General features: G+C 40.9%; 1 long non-coding RNA gene across 1 annotated transcript in view; it reads left to right on the top strand.

Annotated features, from left to right (window-relative positions):
- LOC120371374 overlaps window positions 1–15880 on the top strand; it is a 57615-nt gene extending 41735 nt beyond the window's left edge. The window contains exon 4 of the long non-coding RNA XR_005584312.1: window positions 15663–15880. This is a non-coding gene — a long non-coding RNA (uncharacterized LOC120371374). The remainder of the gene's footprint in view (window positions 1–15662) is intronic.
- Window positions 15881–16088: the final 208 nt, after the last annotated feature.

Genomic DNA, 16088 nt, shown 5'->3' with positions numbered 1-16088 from the left:
TTCAAAAGTGACTAGTGATTTTGGGTGCCCGAATTCTGGCACCATATAGTCTTTGAAAATCAGGCCTCACTGAGGTGCCTAAAAATGAGTAGTCAAAATCACCACTTGCTTTTGAGGATCTTAGCATACGTGATTGTTTGATCTTTGTGCATGTTGGTGGGGGATGTATGCAGCACCATAGCCTGTGTTACACCTGTTACATGAATATATTACTTACTTCAGACTCCAAAGTTATCAGTCCAACACTTTTCTTCAAAGCCTCTAAAATTCATGTTGAGAGGGAAAAATTGAGATCAACCCTACTTTAAACCTTTTCTGTGGCCTCACAGGGGACCACACCTTCTCCCTCCTCTCTCCCTATAACTCACTCCAAATGAACTGTGAATCTAAAATTCTGAGGACCAGACAGGTTGTTAGCTTGGAAAAAAGCAGGAATCACATATTTTCAGAATCAATCTATATGAATGCCAGCCAATTTGTTCTACAGACTGTGCCCATTTTAAGTGAAACAATTTTATTGAAACCACCACTTGGATCACTCAGCTGCATCAGTATATTTATCACTTTAATATACAGTGGTTAGAGAAGTACATTTTATCTATTAAATATTTTCTTTTGGGTGGAACCAATATCTATTTTCTCAAAGAAATCAATTTTAACTAGAACCAATGCATTTTAAATTTCCATGCAAGTCAGGACTAAGTATTTATGTTACTTTTCTTTATACAGTACTGCAAGTGGTCTGTTTTACTTGGAAAGTTGAATGTATAGGAATAGGCATTCAGTGGTATCTCTCTCTCTCTCATACACTCCAACTTTCACAAAAAATAAATTAGGTTTTCTTACAGTTTTTTGTCTTCGTCATCACCAGGAAAATTTGCTGCTGGTGAAACTTTCCTTGTGATGCCCAAGGCCTTTTCAAAGAGATCCTTAGTTTTAAAAGGCAGCTGTGGGGTGGATGTAACTAGCAAGCATCTGCAATAATTCAAAAAGGAAAGAGGCAATGTTAGCGCTGGGCAAATAGATTTGGATAAATAAAAACGGATCCAAATGTGATGGGTAAGTCAAACAGAAACTGAACCAAAATATTTTCGGACATTCAATAAAGTTCAGTTAAACTAATAATAATATTTTTCACTTGTCTTTGCCCTTCCACCTGCTGCAATGGTTGGTGGAGGAAGCGCCAAAATACAACAAGGGAGGTTCTACTGGCAGTCATTCCAGCCTGCCCAGAAGCAGGATGTACTGAAAATTTTTCCCAAAGAACAATTCTTGCAAAGTAACCACTGTATTTTGGATATACATCTGAGTTTTTAGGGTGGCTATTTGATCAAAACCATTTTTTTTAGTTTTATATATTGCTAGAAAATAATCCAACACTTCCTAATCTCTATAGTTACTTGTGTAAATGAAAAAGAATCTTGACAGATTAGCACAGGGTTTATAAAGGACATGTAGAAAGACAATATGCCTCTGAAGAGTATGTGACTGAGGAAGAGCTCTATGTAAGCTCTAAAGCTTGTCCCTTTCACCAACAGAAGTTGATCCAATAAAGGATATTACCTCACCCTTCTCATCTCTCTAATATCCTGGGACCAACATGACTATAACAACATTGCAAACAGCATGCCTCTGCTCATTTTATATGTGCTAGATATACAACAGGAGGCCTAGTGGACAGTTAATAAACAGGGTTGTCAATATGCCAGAAGGAATGAATAGAAGTGATGGGCCAAACTGGTTTGGTAAAGAAGAGATGTCTCTGAACAAGTCCTGAGGTCTACTGTTAGGCAATATATTCCATCTATCTTGAATTGTTGCTATTTTTTGGAAGAGCCATCCTTATGTGTGATAATTCTAGAGATGATATATTAGACAGGGAGAGTGGTCTAAAGGACACAGAACTGAGACTTAAATGTTCTGGGTTCTATTCTTGCATTTTCCTGCAGACCTCCTGTGTAACTTTATGGAAGTGCTTAACCCCAGTGTGCTTCAGTTTTCAATAAAAACTGCATAAAAATACATTCCTATCTCAAAGGAGGTATGTCAGACTTAATTAATTGATGCTTGTAAAGAATACATTGTACTTCTAGAATGCTCTCCATCTGAGAATTTCAACATAGGATCAGGTAAAGTCAATTGGAATATCATACTTGAAACTCAGAGTCATAAGAACATAAGAACATAAGAAAGGCCGTACCGGGTCAGACCAAAGGTCCATCTAGCCCAGTATCTGTCTACCGACAGTGGCCAATGCCAGGTGCCCCTGAGGGAGTGAACCTAACAGGCAATGATCAAATGATCTCTCTCCTGCCATCCATCTCCATCCTCTGACGAACAGAGGCTAGGGACACCATTCTTACCCATCCTGGCTAATAGCCATTTATGGACTTAGCCACCATGAATTTATCCAGTCCCCTTTTAAACATTGTTATAGTCCTAGCCTTCACAACCTCCTCAGGTAAGGAGTTCCACAAGTTGACTGTGCGCTGCGTGAAGAAGAACTTCCTTTTATTTGTTTTAAACCTGCTGCCTATTAATTTCATTTGGTGACCCCTAGTTCTTATATTATGTGAATAAGTAAATAACTTTTCCTTATCCACTTTCTCAACATCACTCATGATTTTATATACCTCTATCATGTCCCCCCTTAGTCTTCTCTTTTCCAAGTCTTAGAACTTCACTAACAGCATCAGCCGAGAACCTGGTTGTGGGTGATAATGGTTATTCTTCAAGGAGAACATATTACACCTGTGTTTTATTCTCTGCACAGGCTGTTACTTGACTTCCAGGTGAAATTCTTGGTGCTGATAACTACATGGAAAAACCTAAATGAAACAGACCCAGGATAAAAAAGTCCTCTCCACCTCTAGCCCACTGTGCCACCACCTATGCTCATCCAGGACACTGAAACTCCATTGTTTGTGTGAAGTTTGTGGGAGTTGAAGGCAGGGCATTCCCATATCTCTGTAACTTGTTCCCATCATCAGTATGCTTAAGGTAAACTTGGATCTTTCAAAGCATGACCATCTCTCTGCTTGGCTTTCCCAACTGATTAAAGCTATGAAATCCTTTATCCTTCACTAACTGACTAGATATGTCATGTCTAAATGCTGCAAGCAGCAGGGAAGCATTGTGTTTTGTTCCTCTTACTTTTAATGTTAAGTACTCAATCATATGAAGTATTGTGCCTAGATACCATGAATGACGGGAGCTCTAGAAATGAATATTTAAATAATACTGTAATTATCTGAATAATGTATCACAGACCCTGTATTGATTTAGCTCAGGTTTTAGAGGGGCCTGTGCTTTTGGAGAAGGATAGTAGTTCTGTTTCCTCACTGGCTGTCAAATGGCCAGGATGTTCATTGTACTGATGTATTGTATGGGGAGACTTTGGCAAACCAGTAAGGTGCCTGAAACCACTATGGCTTATTGTTAAAGGCAGGAGGGAGGAGTTTTGGGGTGCCACAGAAAGGGCAGCTTGACCCCGCGTCCTTCCTGATGAGAATTGTGTTGAAGTTGCTCATACATGCATTTTAAAAGAGCAGCAAAGTCTATTGAGGACTCAAGGCTGCAAACTCTGGAAAAACCCACACCTGGTTAATCAATAATCAGAAGGAGCCTCTTGCTTGACCATTGGAACTGCTTGCTTAACAAGTTTTCTTTAAGGGACATGTCATTCTATTACTAATGTATAAATAAGGGGGGAAAGTTTGAGGTAGGGAGACTCTTTGGGACCGGTCTCTCCCTCTGGATGCATCTTGTGTTCCCCACCGGCAGACGGGCTGCCACTGGGCCACTCGAGAGCCACACTCAGCTGGGGGTGTGTTAATAACCTGTTACAGATGTGTTTAAGTGCTTGAGACTCAGTAAAGTTTAGCTTTAAGTGAAAGCTCTCTTGTATTGGCTTCTTTGTGCCAGCCATCTATCGGTTGGACGGCTGTGTCTCCCCTGATTTATTTCCTGACATCACCTCACACAGAGTAAAAGTTACCAAGAGCTTTGGGTTGCAAGAACCCTGGGTAACAGTATGTGAAAACCAAGGTAGCCAGGGCTTTGTTAAAGTTATTGATATAGCTATAGATATGCTAACCAGCATATATTAGCCAACACGGTATTTAGCACATATGACAGTTTACACATTTAGCAGATTGGTAAACTAACTAATCCTCACTACATTAGCTCTATTTGATCTATAAAGTAATTGTGTCTGATTTGGAAGGACTCCAAATGACTTACATTGGAGTTGGATTTAACCCTCAGAGAGGCTGACTATCCCCAAGGGCTCATGAATCAGTGGAGAAGAACCAGGATGAGACTCAGGAGTCCTTGGCTCCCAATCCTATGCTATTAGCCACTGAGTTACGTTCAATAAACATCCAGCACATTTCACACTGCTACTTGGGAGGACACCACTAATAGAAAAGGGAAAATGTATAATTTGGCTGTATCATAGAATTATAGAACTCAAGGCAGGGCTAAGTATTATCTAGACCAGTGGTTCCCAAACTTGTTCCACTGCTTGTGCAGGGAAAGCCCCTGGTGGGCTGGTTTGTTTACCTGCCGCGTCCTCGGTTCTGCCGATCATGGGTCCCAGTGGCCACGGTTCGCTGCTCCAGGCCAATGGGAGCTGCTGGAAGTGGCGGGCAGTATGTCCCTTGGCCCGCGCCGTTTCCAGCAGCTCCCATTGGCCTGGAGCACTGAACCACAGCCAGTGGGAGCTGTGATCGGCCGAACCTGTGGATGCGGCAGGTAAACAAACCAGCCCGGCCTGCCAAGGGCTTTCCCTGCACAAGCGGTGGAACAAATTTGGGAACCACTGGTCTAGACCATCCCTGACCTGCTCTTTAAAATCCACAATGATGGAGATTCCACAACCTCCCTAGGCAATTTATTCCAGTGCTTAACCACCCTGACAGTTAGGAAGTTTTTCCTAATGTCCAACCTAAACCGCCCTTGCTGCAATTTAAGCCCATTTCTTCCTGTCCTATCCCCAGAGGTTAAGAAGAACAATTTTTCTCCCTCCTCCTTGTAACAACCTTTTATGTACTTGAAAACTGTTATCATGTCTCCTCTCAGTCTTCTCCAGACTAAACAAACCCAATTTTTTTTCAGTTTTCCCTCATAGGTCATGTTTTCTAGATCTTTAATCATTTTTGTTGCTCTTCTCTGGACTTTCTCCAATTTCCTGAAATGTGGTGCCCAGAACCGGACACAATACTCCAGTTGAGGCCTAATCAGTGTGGAGTAGAGCGGAATAATTATGTCTCGTGTCTTACAATACTCCTGCTAATACATCCCAGAATGATGTTTGCTTTTTTTGCAACAGTGTTACACTGTTGACTCATATTTATCTTGTGATCCACTATGACCTCAAGATCCCTTTCTGTAGTATTCCTTCCTAGGCAGTCATTTCCCATTTTGTATGTGTGCCACTGATTGTTCTTTCCTAAGTGGAGTACTTTGCATTTGTCTTTATTGAATTTCATCCTATTTACTTCAGACCATTTCTCCTGTTTGTCTAGATCATTTTGAATTTTAATCCTATCCTCCAAAGCACTTGAAACCCCTAACAGCTTGGTATCGTCCGCAAACTTTATAAGTATACTCTCTATGCCATTATCTAAGTCATTGATGAAGATATTGAACAGAACCGGACCTAGAACCGATCCCTGAGGGACCCCACTAATTATGCCCTTCCAGCATGACTGTGAACAACTGATGATTACTCTCTGGGGACAATTTTCCAACCAGTTATGCACCCACCTTATAATAGCTCCATCTAGGTTGTATTTCCCTAGTTTGTTTATGAGAAGGTCATGTGAGACAGTATCAAAAGCCTTACTAAAGTCAAAATATACCACATCTGCTGCTTCCCCCCATCGACAAGGCTTGTTACCCTGTCAAAGAAAGCTATCAGGTTGGTTTGACATGATTTGTTCTTGACAAATCCATGCTGACTGTGATTTATCACCTTGTTATCTTCTAGGTGTTTGCAAATTGGTTGCCTAATTATTTGCTCCATTATCTTTCTGGGTACAGAAGTTAAGCTGACTAGTCTGTAATTCCCCGGGTCGTCCTTATTTCCCTTTTTATAGATGGGCACTATATTTGCCCTTTTCTAGTCTTCTGGAATGTCTTCCATGACTAAGATAATTTCTAATGACTCAGATATCTCCTCAGTCAGCTCCTTGAGTATTCTAGGATGCATTTTTATCAGGTCCTGGTGATTTGAAGACATCTAACTTGTCTAAGTAATTTTTGACTTGTTCTTTCCCTATTTTAGACTCTGATGCTACCTTATTTTCACTGGCATTCACTATGTTAGATGTCCAGTCACCACCAACCTTCTTGGTGAAAACCGAAACAAAGAAGTCATTAAGAACCTCTGCCATTTCCACATTTTCTGTTATTGTCTTCCTTGCCTCATTGAGTAACGGGACTACTCTGCCATTGGTCTTCCTCTTGCTTCTAATGTAGTTATAGAATGTTTTCTTGTTTCCTTTTATGTCCCTAGCTAGTTTGAGCTTGTTTTGTGCCTTGTTTTTTCTAATTTTGTTCCTACATACTTGTGTTATTTTTTTTATATTCATCCTTTGTAATTTGACCAAGTTTCCACTTTGTGTAGGACTCTTTTTTGATTTTTTGATCATTGAAGATCTCCTGGTTAAGCCAGGGTGGTCTCTTGCCATACTTCCTATCTTTCCTACACAGTGGGATAGTTTGCTCTTGTGCCCTTAATAATGTCTCTTTGAAAAACTGCCAGCTGGTATGCACTGCCATCAAGTTAATCATACTGCTTGCGAAAGGGGCATGAGACGCTTGACATGTATGGAAAAATATCTGCGAAAGAAGGTTATATTATTAACTCTGAGAGGGGAGTGGGGTTCCATGGGTTAGAGCGGGGTGTGTGTGTGTGTGTGTGGAGGGCTGGAAACCAGGACGTGTGGCTCTGGGAGGGCTGCAAAACCTGCAAAACCTGAATGTGTTCCCCCAGTGCCTTTTCCTTTTGTCTGCATGCCAAATGGATTACAGGAGAGAGAATTCTTTTCCTCTCTTTTTATTTTATGTCTGGCATTTAGCCAAGATAAGTGCTTTAATCTTTATGTATACTTAAAATGTGGCTTTTCGCCTAGGAATTCCTAACTTATGGGCATTTTGCCTAAAGTGCTTTACCATGCACTATCTGTAAAACCAGTTACTTTAAAAAGGCATTTCACCATAGTATTGCTTATTATAGAATTCCACCCCGGGCCCCACAACCTGGCCTGGCCATCTGCATGAGTGTAAGTGAAATTAACAAAAACTAGTGTCCCACCACTTAATTACCATTATCCCACACCAAGCAGTTAGGTAGCGAACCTGCACTGCTTGGTTTGACTGACCTTTTGGCTAGATGGCTCCTGGCTGACTCACCAATTTATTGATAAATTGTATAATCAATTGCTTGAGCACATATTGGGCTATTATGAAATATATTCAAGAAGCCAAATAACCAATGTCAGTCAGGTTTATTGCTCTAAGCCAATAATAATATAGTACAGGAAAAAAGTTCTATGCAATAGCAGTCTCCAGGAAGCCATCTTGTGCAGTGATGTTACATTCACTTTATGCAGGTGTGCTCCAAAGTTATACATTTCAGTTAGTATTATTTATATGATGATTTTACAAATTACACATCTCAACACTACACTAAAATACAACCCATCAGTTTGTCCCAGTTCCCTAGCACATTGTTCCTTTTCTTCCTTATCTTAGTTTTGGATACTAGTATTCCAGGTATTGGTCCATGAAAGTACTTCTCTAGGTTACATGAAGACATAGAACGAAATGTATCTTCATTTTGACAGGCTTCCTATCTGTGTATACAAAATGTTTTCTTCAGCAAATGCAGGGAATTATTGGAAACTTAGCATAAATGAACAGGATTATGGTACAGTATACGCCAGTTTAGGCTCTATCAATGTTACAAAATTTGTTCTTAATTTTAGGGGTTGCTTAATGCATACTAATATTTATATAAATATATATGGTGTGGATAATACATATATATGCGCTACCTAGCATGTATTAGTCAACATAGTATACAGGGGCGGCTCTAGAGCCCAGCGGGGCAAGCACCCGCCTGGGGCGGCCCTTTCCCAGGGGGGCGGGAGGCTGGGCCAGTGGACCTGCCGCAGTCATGCCTGCGGGAGGTCCACCGGAGCCCGGGGACGACCAGACCTGCCGCAGGCATGACTGCGGACGGTTCGCTGGTCCCGCGGCTCGGCTGGACCTCCTGCAGGCATGACTGCGGCAGCTCAACCGGAGCCGCCGGTCCAGCTGAGCCGCGCGACCAGCGGACCCTCTGCAGTCATGCCCGCGGCAGTTCCGCTGCTCCCGCGGCTCGGGGGCGCCTCCCGGGCATGATTGCTTGGGGCGGCCAAATTTGTAGAGCCGCCCCTGATAGTATATAGTGCATATGACAGTTTACACATTTAGTGCAATCCTCACTATGTTGTCCCTATTTGATCTATAAAGTAATTGTGTCTGATTTGAAAAGATTTCAAATGACTTATACTGGAGTTGAATTAGAGCCTGAGAGAGGCTGAGTGACAATTTCCAAGGGCATATGAGTCAATGGAGAAGAACCAGGATTAGGACTCAGGAGTTCTTGGCTCCCAGTCCCATGCTATTAGCCACTAGGTCAGGCTCACTGAACACTCATCACATTTCATGCTGCTTACTTGGGAGGATGCCACTAACAGAAGAGGGAAAATGTGTAATTTGGCTGTGTGGTGTGTACTGCCATCAAGCCATTCATACTGCTTTTGAACGGGGCATGAGAGTGTCACAAGAATTTACAGTAACTATTAAGTCACTTACTAAAATAACCAATGCAGGTCATTGTGCCCAAATTGATTTTCTCTCTTCTTTCCATTCCCTTCCCTCAGTAGGCAAACAAACACGTTCTCTATGAATATACATCACAACAGACTGACAATCACTGAGCAACCCAAACAATTTATCCACAAAATCTATCATTAAGCTTATTACAGTGTATCCAACCACCACCACATGCTTTGCTTCAGGGAATGAAATATATAGAAATTTCTGAATAAATGGTGTCACCACAAGACAAGGCCAGAATAAAGAGTCAGTGGAGTTCTGAGTAAGACACAAAGTCCATTTTTTCACCTCTCTTCAGAGTGCTGGAACAATTTTTATAATGGGGGTGCTGAACTGTTGAACCAAATTGTAAATAATGAAAACCACTTCAAGTCAGGGGGTGCAGCCGCACCCCCAGAATCCCTGGTTCCAGTGCGTATGCTCCTCTTCCTCTTTTCTTGTCTTCTCCCTGCCTTTCCTGATTTGCTCTCTACCTTTTACCATTCTTCTGTTCCCTTCACACTTCTCTGATTCTCCATTTCTCCAAACGCATGCTTGTAGTTTTTTATCCATTCCTCTTAAATATAGCAGGGTGTCTTGTTTCTTCCATTTCCTCATTACCTTTTTTTTCCATGGCTTTAGGAGAGTGATTCTAAGCACCTGATGCAGTTTGGTGACCAACCCCCATTGAATTTTGGTGGGAATTGGTAACCTAATTCCCTAAGGGACTTTTGAAAATAGGTGTTCGCAATATGTATGGAAGTTACTGGTAAATTATTTTTACCAAAAAGGAACTTTGAAAATGACAGCTCTTCCACAGTCTGAAATGAGAATCTCAAAACAAAAATTGCTCTTCCTTTGTGTCTACCTGCTGGTTCAGCCCTCAAGAATTATTATTCTGCAACTGTTTAATATCAATTTCCATGTACATTTTAAAATTTGAATGAATAGAAGGTCCTACTCAAGGAGACAGAATCTGGAGCAGGCATTTAAGTCACCTCTCATCAAGTCTGAACTTCCTGAACACAGAGTTGAATAATAGAGCTGATCAGAGGATAACAATGCTGTTTCATGGCAACTTTTGAGGTTTCAAAATTTGTTTTTTGAAACAAAACCAAAACCTGTCAAACATTTTCACAAAAATAAAAGAAAGTGTGTATGTGTCTTTGTGTCTATATCCTGGGTGGTGTATGTGTGTCAGGGTACTGGCCAGCGATGGGAGAGATCCAAATTCAAGTACCTGCTCTGCCTGATTTAGAACAGAGTTTTTTATCCCAGATCACTCCAAATCAGGAATTTGTATCTGTGTCTCCCACATCCCAGGCCAGTTCCATAACCACTGAGAAACAGTCTCTCTGTCTCCCCTTCCCTCCCTAGTTTAATGGAAACCGATTCAGCTTCAGCAAAACAGTATATTTCAGTAAAAGTTCCAACCAGCTGTGCTGGACAACTTTCAAATGATGTATTCCACTCTCAGCCCAATGGGCCAAGCCCTGCTTGCCTTTCTAATACAACTCCCACTGATGTCAATGGCAGGGCCGGCTCTAGGTTTTTTGCCACCTGCCACCCCAGCCCTGGGCTCTCTCCCCCCCCCACCCCATGCTGCACCAGCTCTGGGCTCCCCTGTTCCCCCGCACCAGTGCCCCCCCACCCACACACCTCCTGCTGCCCCAGCCCAGGGTTCAGCCCCCTCCACCTGCACCCCTGCCGCCCCAGCCCTGGGCTCTTCTCGCAACCCCCCACCTGCACCCTCCTTCTGCCCCAGCCCTGGGTCACTGGTAACTCGCTCCCAGGGCAGGTCATTCAGCAGGAATTTTGGATGTGCACAGAACAGAGACAGGATTGGTTCCCATATGGTTACAGAATTGCAGTAAAGTGGAACAATTTTCAGCTTGTGTGATTGGAGGATATCTGGATGCATATTATAAGACTGTCCTCCATAAACGAGGAAAAGTCGAGGTGCCTTTATTATTCTTTTGTTCCACTCTTTGTTTCTATGGGGAATTTGCCAATGCAATATCACTGTCTTCCTTTTAAACAACTAAAAAAAAAAAAGCAATGGCTGTTGAAAATAGCAATTCCAGTCCTGGGAAAACCACTGGGAAGCATTTCTTGCTCAATTTTATCCTACTTTTTCTACAGCAAATTACAGTGGATCAGTATATTTGATTTGGAAGAAATGAAGTAACAGCTGCCCAAATTGAGCTTGAGCACTCCTGAATTTTGAGAGTGTTCAAATCTGGAAGGCAGGTGCTAGATTCCCTTTCTGAATATTAGCTAAATCTGGAAAGGAAAAATAAATGTCTGCTTCCATGGCTCAGAAGTGGAAATCCTCCTAAGTGTCTGGTACTGTATCTAAAGCTGCCCAGCTCCAGTAGAGCCTCCTCTCCCTTACTTTTCATTTTAAATTCTAGTGGGATCCACATACCTCCCTTGCTAGGCTTCAGATAGAGAAGGGCACTGTCCATTTAGTCCATCCAATTCCTTCTTTGGGGGCTGCAAGGTGAGGTCACACCAGTATCCCTAATCCAGTCTGGGGATGTCTTCTGAAGGGGATATCTGGGGCAAAGCCTTCTACTCCTTGGGCACACTTGTTCCCCAGTCACAGTGCCATCCCGCTCTAGCAGTGAGCTCTCCATTCACAGCAAGCTGCAGCATGAGGTTTCAGCTACCATACTCCCTCCCCGTCCCTTTCCTGTTGATAGCAGCCAAGGGAATGCTGGGAAATGTAGTTATTTCCCTGCTCCAGGGCTGGCTTTATAGGCAGGGAGCTAACCAAGGAACTACAGCTCACAGGGCCCCCTGTTGGTTCTCAGCTCCCAGGCTGGATCCCTGCCAGCTGCGCCCCTGCAAATGGGCTGCCCCAAGCAGTTGCTTGCTTTGCTGGTGCCTAGAGCTGCCCCTGATCAATGGGAGCTTAAAGGCAAGAATATAGAGCAGAATTTAGACACTCACAGAAGTTACTTCATCCATGTCTGAGTCAGAACAGAGCAGCACTGCTTCACAACAGCTTAGGAAATGGGGAGGGGAATAATATAGTGTCCAAATTAAACTGCTAGGGGAATTTTAGGTAGGTGGAATGTAATTATGAGATTGGAATTTGGCCAGGACCCCATAGAAGGAGTTGTGAACCTGCCAACGAGTCATGAAACAACCTGCCTCAGAGTTTTCCCTAAAGTAGTGGGAAAAGAACAGTCTTTCCACCTACACAATGTTGGATAGGCCAACAATTAAATTCCTTCCTTGTGGTCCAGCAGTATCAAGGCAAACAGGGAAAGAAAAATTCTGCTTTCAGCGTAAAAAAACCACAAAGTGGCTTTGCAGAATGTTCAAACAAATACAGAGAAAAGTGGTATAGAGAATGAATAATATCAGTGAGTTTCACAATATATATTTATTTTGTCTTGTTTTGTTAGTAGGTGGTAAGTATAAACACTGTGTCTAATGTTCACAGGAACACATAAAGCATCTTGAAGTATGCAGACTGCCTTCCTCTAGGTGTGTGTTAGCTTTTAACCAGTGTTTTATGTCATAATCTTTTGTAAATATGCATAGAGAGGAAATTTAGGTGAAAAAATTAATAAAAATCCAATTTTATGAAGCATTCAAACTGACTAAAAAGAACTCTGTGACTAGTTATTAAGTTATGAAAAGCCCTTTATCATCTCCTCCCACTTACACACAATCTAGAAATCCTGTTTAGTGAAACCATGGAATTTTCAAGAATCAGACAGTGCTGTCGATCAAGAAGCCAAGCAGCCTTGTGGTTCTGCTGCTGTTGTCAGAAGTAAGGGTGAATTTGTGGTGCTTCTGATCAGCTTCAGAATTGTTACCACAGTAATTAGAAGTGATTTTCCTGATTTCTTCCCCTCCTTCAGTTTTACTCGGCCCTGACATTCTCCAGAGATAAAGGTGACAGTTTACAGGTCAGCTAGAAGGGACTACATCAGAAATACCTGCTTAGTGCAGAATTGTCTGCATAGGACTGCTACAAGGTCCTGAAAAATTAATGTTGGAGAGAGAGAGAAATTTAATTTTTATCAAAGTTTTGCCATTGGCCCTCCTTTCCTCAAAGAAGTGCTGATTTTAAAGCCCTGTCTGTTTCCATCAATCTGTTGGAATTAATCCTATTTAAATTTGTTTTAGTAAGTTCTTTTAATTCTCATTAATTTTAAAATATTTTTCTTCAGTTGAACATAGTCCAGTGACTGCTAAGTATGTAAGTCAGTGCCCGACTTTTTTCCCCCCATTAGAACAGCTGTTCAATAAAAGGTGCAACTCAGAACCACTGCTTACACTAGATAAATAAATGACAGTTTCCTTAATCAGATTATAGGGAGGGGGGAAAAAGAAAGAGATTTTATTTGGAAACAAACTGTTTAAGTTTTGATTCCTTCAGAAATTAAAATTAACTGTTCTACATAAATGTTCCTGCTAAGGAAAACATCCCCTGCTAATGGAATATAAAATAAACCTATACAATTAAAAAGAGAACACTTTTTGATTTGCAAAATTTAGTATAATTATGTAATTTCCCTTTGTGTGCAAGCAGTCTTGGCATTGAACTCCCACAAAGTGATGAGTCATATGAAGCTGATTCTTGCCTTGTAAATAGCAAGAAGCAAGCAAAAATTATCATTTGAATACAGTAACCTGTGAGTATAATGCATTCATCTAAATTTATTGCAGAACCAGAAGCAAAAGTGCACCCTGATGGTCGACGAAGTTTTATCAACGTTGTTTTCTAGAACTCTTTAGGGTCTGACAGAATGTATGTGACAAGTAATGTTAACACACTCCTTTGCTGAGCTGTGAAAACACTTTCAAACACCACCTGTAGATGAATTCACTCTTTTAAAGGGCTCATTTCTTTGATACCTTGTAGCAATTTGGTAGCTCTGAGCATTTGTTTGATTTTTTTATGCACTGTCAAAGGTGAGCATAGTACAGAAATTTGACAAATCCTTAAATCAAACTTTTCAAAATAAAGACCTCAACTAATGTAGAAGCAAAGCTATATAAAATTACTCATGCTCAGAGTCTAGGCTTTAATGAATATATAGGGTCAAATTCCCTTCTGGTGAAAATCCATTGAAGTCAATAGTGTTATGCCATGAGGTAATCTGGCCCAAATCCTTTAGTATGCGTAAATGAACAGATTTACAGAATGCTAATCACAGTGCAGTTGTGTTTGGTTTTCAAACTCATTTAGCGAGCTTCTTATCAAAGGGAATTGTATCCTTTTTCGTGAATGCAACACTCACCAAACCCTAGGATCCAAACCATGGAGTAAATATAGTCTTAGTCTTTTGCATAATTGGTAGCAATGAGAAACCTTCTGGGGTTTCAAAAAAATTTTAAAGTTGGGTTTTTACATGTATCTTCCCCATAAACTATTAATAAAATCAAATTGTAAACACAAATATTCTTGTTTGAAAGGAATTGTCCTGATTCTGGAAGTACTGTGGACTTCTTCTATCCTGCTTCCATCTCCAAAACGTGGCAGCTCAGAAACTCATTTTTCACCAGAGCCATGTGTTTTGCTAGCTGGTTCTGAATTTGGCAAGAGCAAGTGGTCTCATCTCTCATCATTAGCATGTACATGACATGTTCAGAGGGCCATACCAAGTGCCTTTTTATAGTACATATGCTATGTAACTTGAGACACATTAAAAGATAATTAAGTATATTAAAGAATAATTGATTTCTTAATTTTTTGTTTCAAACAGGGAAATAAAAATGATTCATGCCTACTTCATTTCCCAAGCAATATCTTTTCATAGCACCAATGTATATTATATAGAAGCAATGCTCTCTCTACAACACTTCTTGTGCAGTGTCAAAGGAACAGGCAGACTGTAATCAATAAGTCAGCAATATAAAATAGGATGAAAATCTGTACAGGTTTGAAAAAATCCAAAATCCCTGAGTACATCCAAAATGGTAGTAATATATTGACCAATGCAAATAATGTGGGGGAAAGTACACAGCTTCCAGCCCTTAGTTACAATGGGAGAAAAACACAGGTTTTCCTGCCAGTAGTGCCCATTCCCGGTTATGAATCTAAGTAGCCATTTTCATGTGCAACATCCCAAACTCAGTCTTGGTAATTACTCTTGAAGTTTTCCATGCATGAGTGTGTGCCCAGGTATTTGAAAGTCGGGTCCTAAATTTTTGTTAGCTTTCAGTTTAACAATAATTTCTTCTGTATTAAACTGATTTTTAAAGTATGTTCTTCCATATGAGCAATCACAGAGGTCTGAGTCAGTTCCATGTTGTGGTGGACATAATATCAATAACCTAGAAACAGTGATGGATGACTACTAATAGGCAGGTGGCAAAATACATGCTACTCACTACTAGGGGGGAAAGGATCTTTTATTATATTTATTTGTTTTTGGCAACTCACTGATCCATTTGTAAATGTTATTGTTGGAGTTTGTTTTTGGTACTCTTGCTATTAACACTGAATTGTACTGATGTCACTTGGACTGACTGGATGTGATTTATTTTTCAATCATATATACACCCAGAATGTGCTGCTTCTGGTTTCTGTGGTCTAGAAATCATGACAAGGCTCTGGGTACCTGCAAGAAGCTTCTGAGCTCCTGTTCTCTTGGCGTTCACTCAGCCAATAAACCTGTAAAACCGAGCAAGTAACAGGAGTTCACTGAAAGAATGATTCAGCTTCAGATGTGACCATTTTTTGGTAGGACTTGTGTAACAAAAGAGTTGGCCCATTCAATGAAAGTGTATTTCCTCTGATTCCACTTCTCTTTGGTTCTATTTAGAATCTGAGTTGCCTCTGAAACAGCTCCAGTCCCTCCTCATTCCTAGAAGATGACTGGCACTGTCAATATTGGAAGATTCAGTTGACTGAAAAGAAAGGGGATAACAAACCAAACAGCCTAGTACTTCGAGTTCACCTAAGATGCATTCAAAATGTAATCTATCCTCTTTCCATTCCAGTAGCAACTGCTTCAGCTGACTGGAACATGAACATTATCAGTGTCCCATTGTTGTATGACATCAGTTGTACATGGCTACTTTCTGCATCTTATGCAAAATATCTATTAGAAAACTGTAGTAGGCTTGTAAAGAAGAGAAAAATATCCAAAGGCAAATGTGTATACAAAGATAAATGTTCATCTCTGTAGGTGCATTTCTTAAAGGGGTAAAAGCAACATGCAGAAACCGTCTGCCACCATTTTCTATTA

Source organism: Mauremys reevesii, linkage group 9, assembly GCF_016161935.1.
Source record: "Mauremys reevesii isolate NIE-2019 linkage group 9, ASM1616193v1, whole genome shotgun sequence".
In the NCBI taxonomy this organism is placed as follows: domain Eukaryota; kingdom Metazoa; phylum Chordata; order Testudines; family Geoemydidae; genus Mauremys; species Mauremys reevesii.
This window is presented reverse-complemented; position numbering and strand designations above follow the sequence as displayed.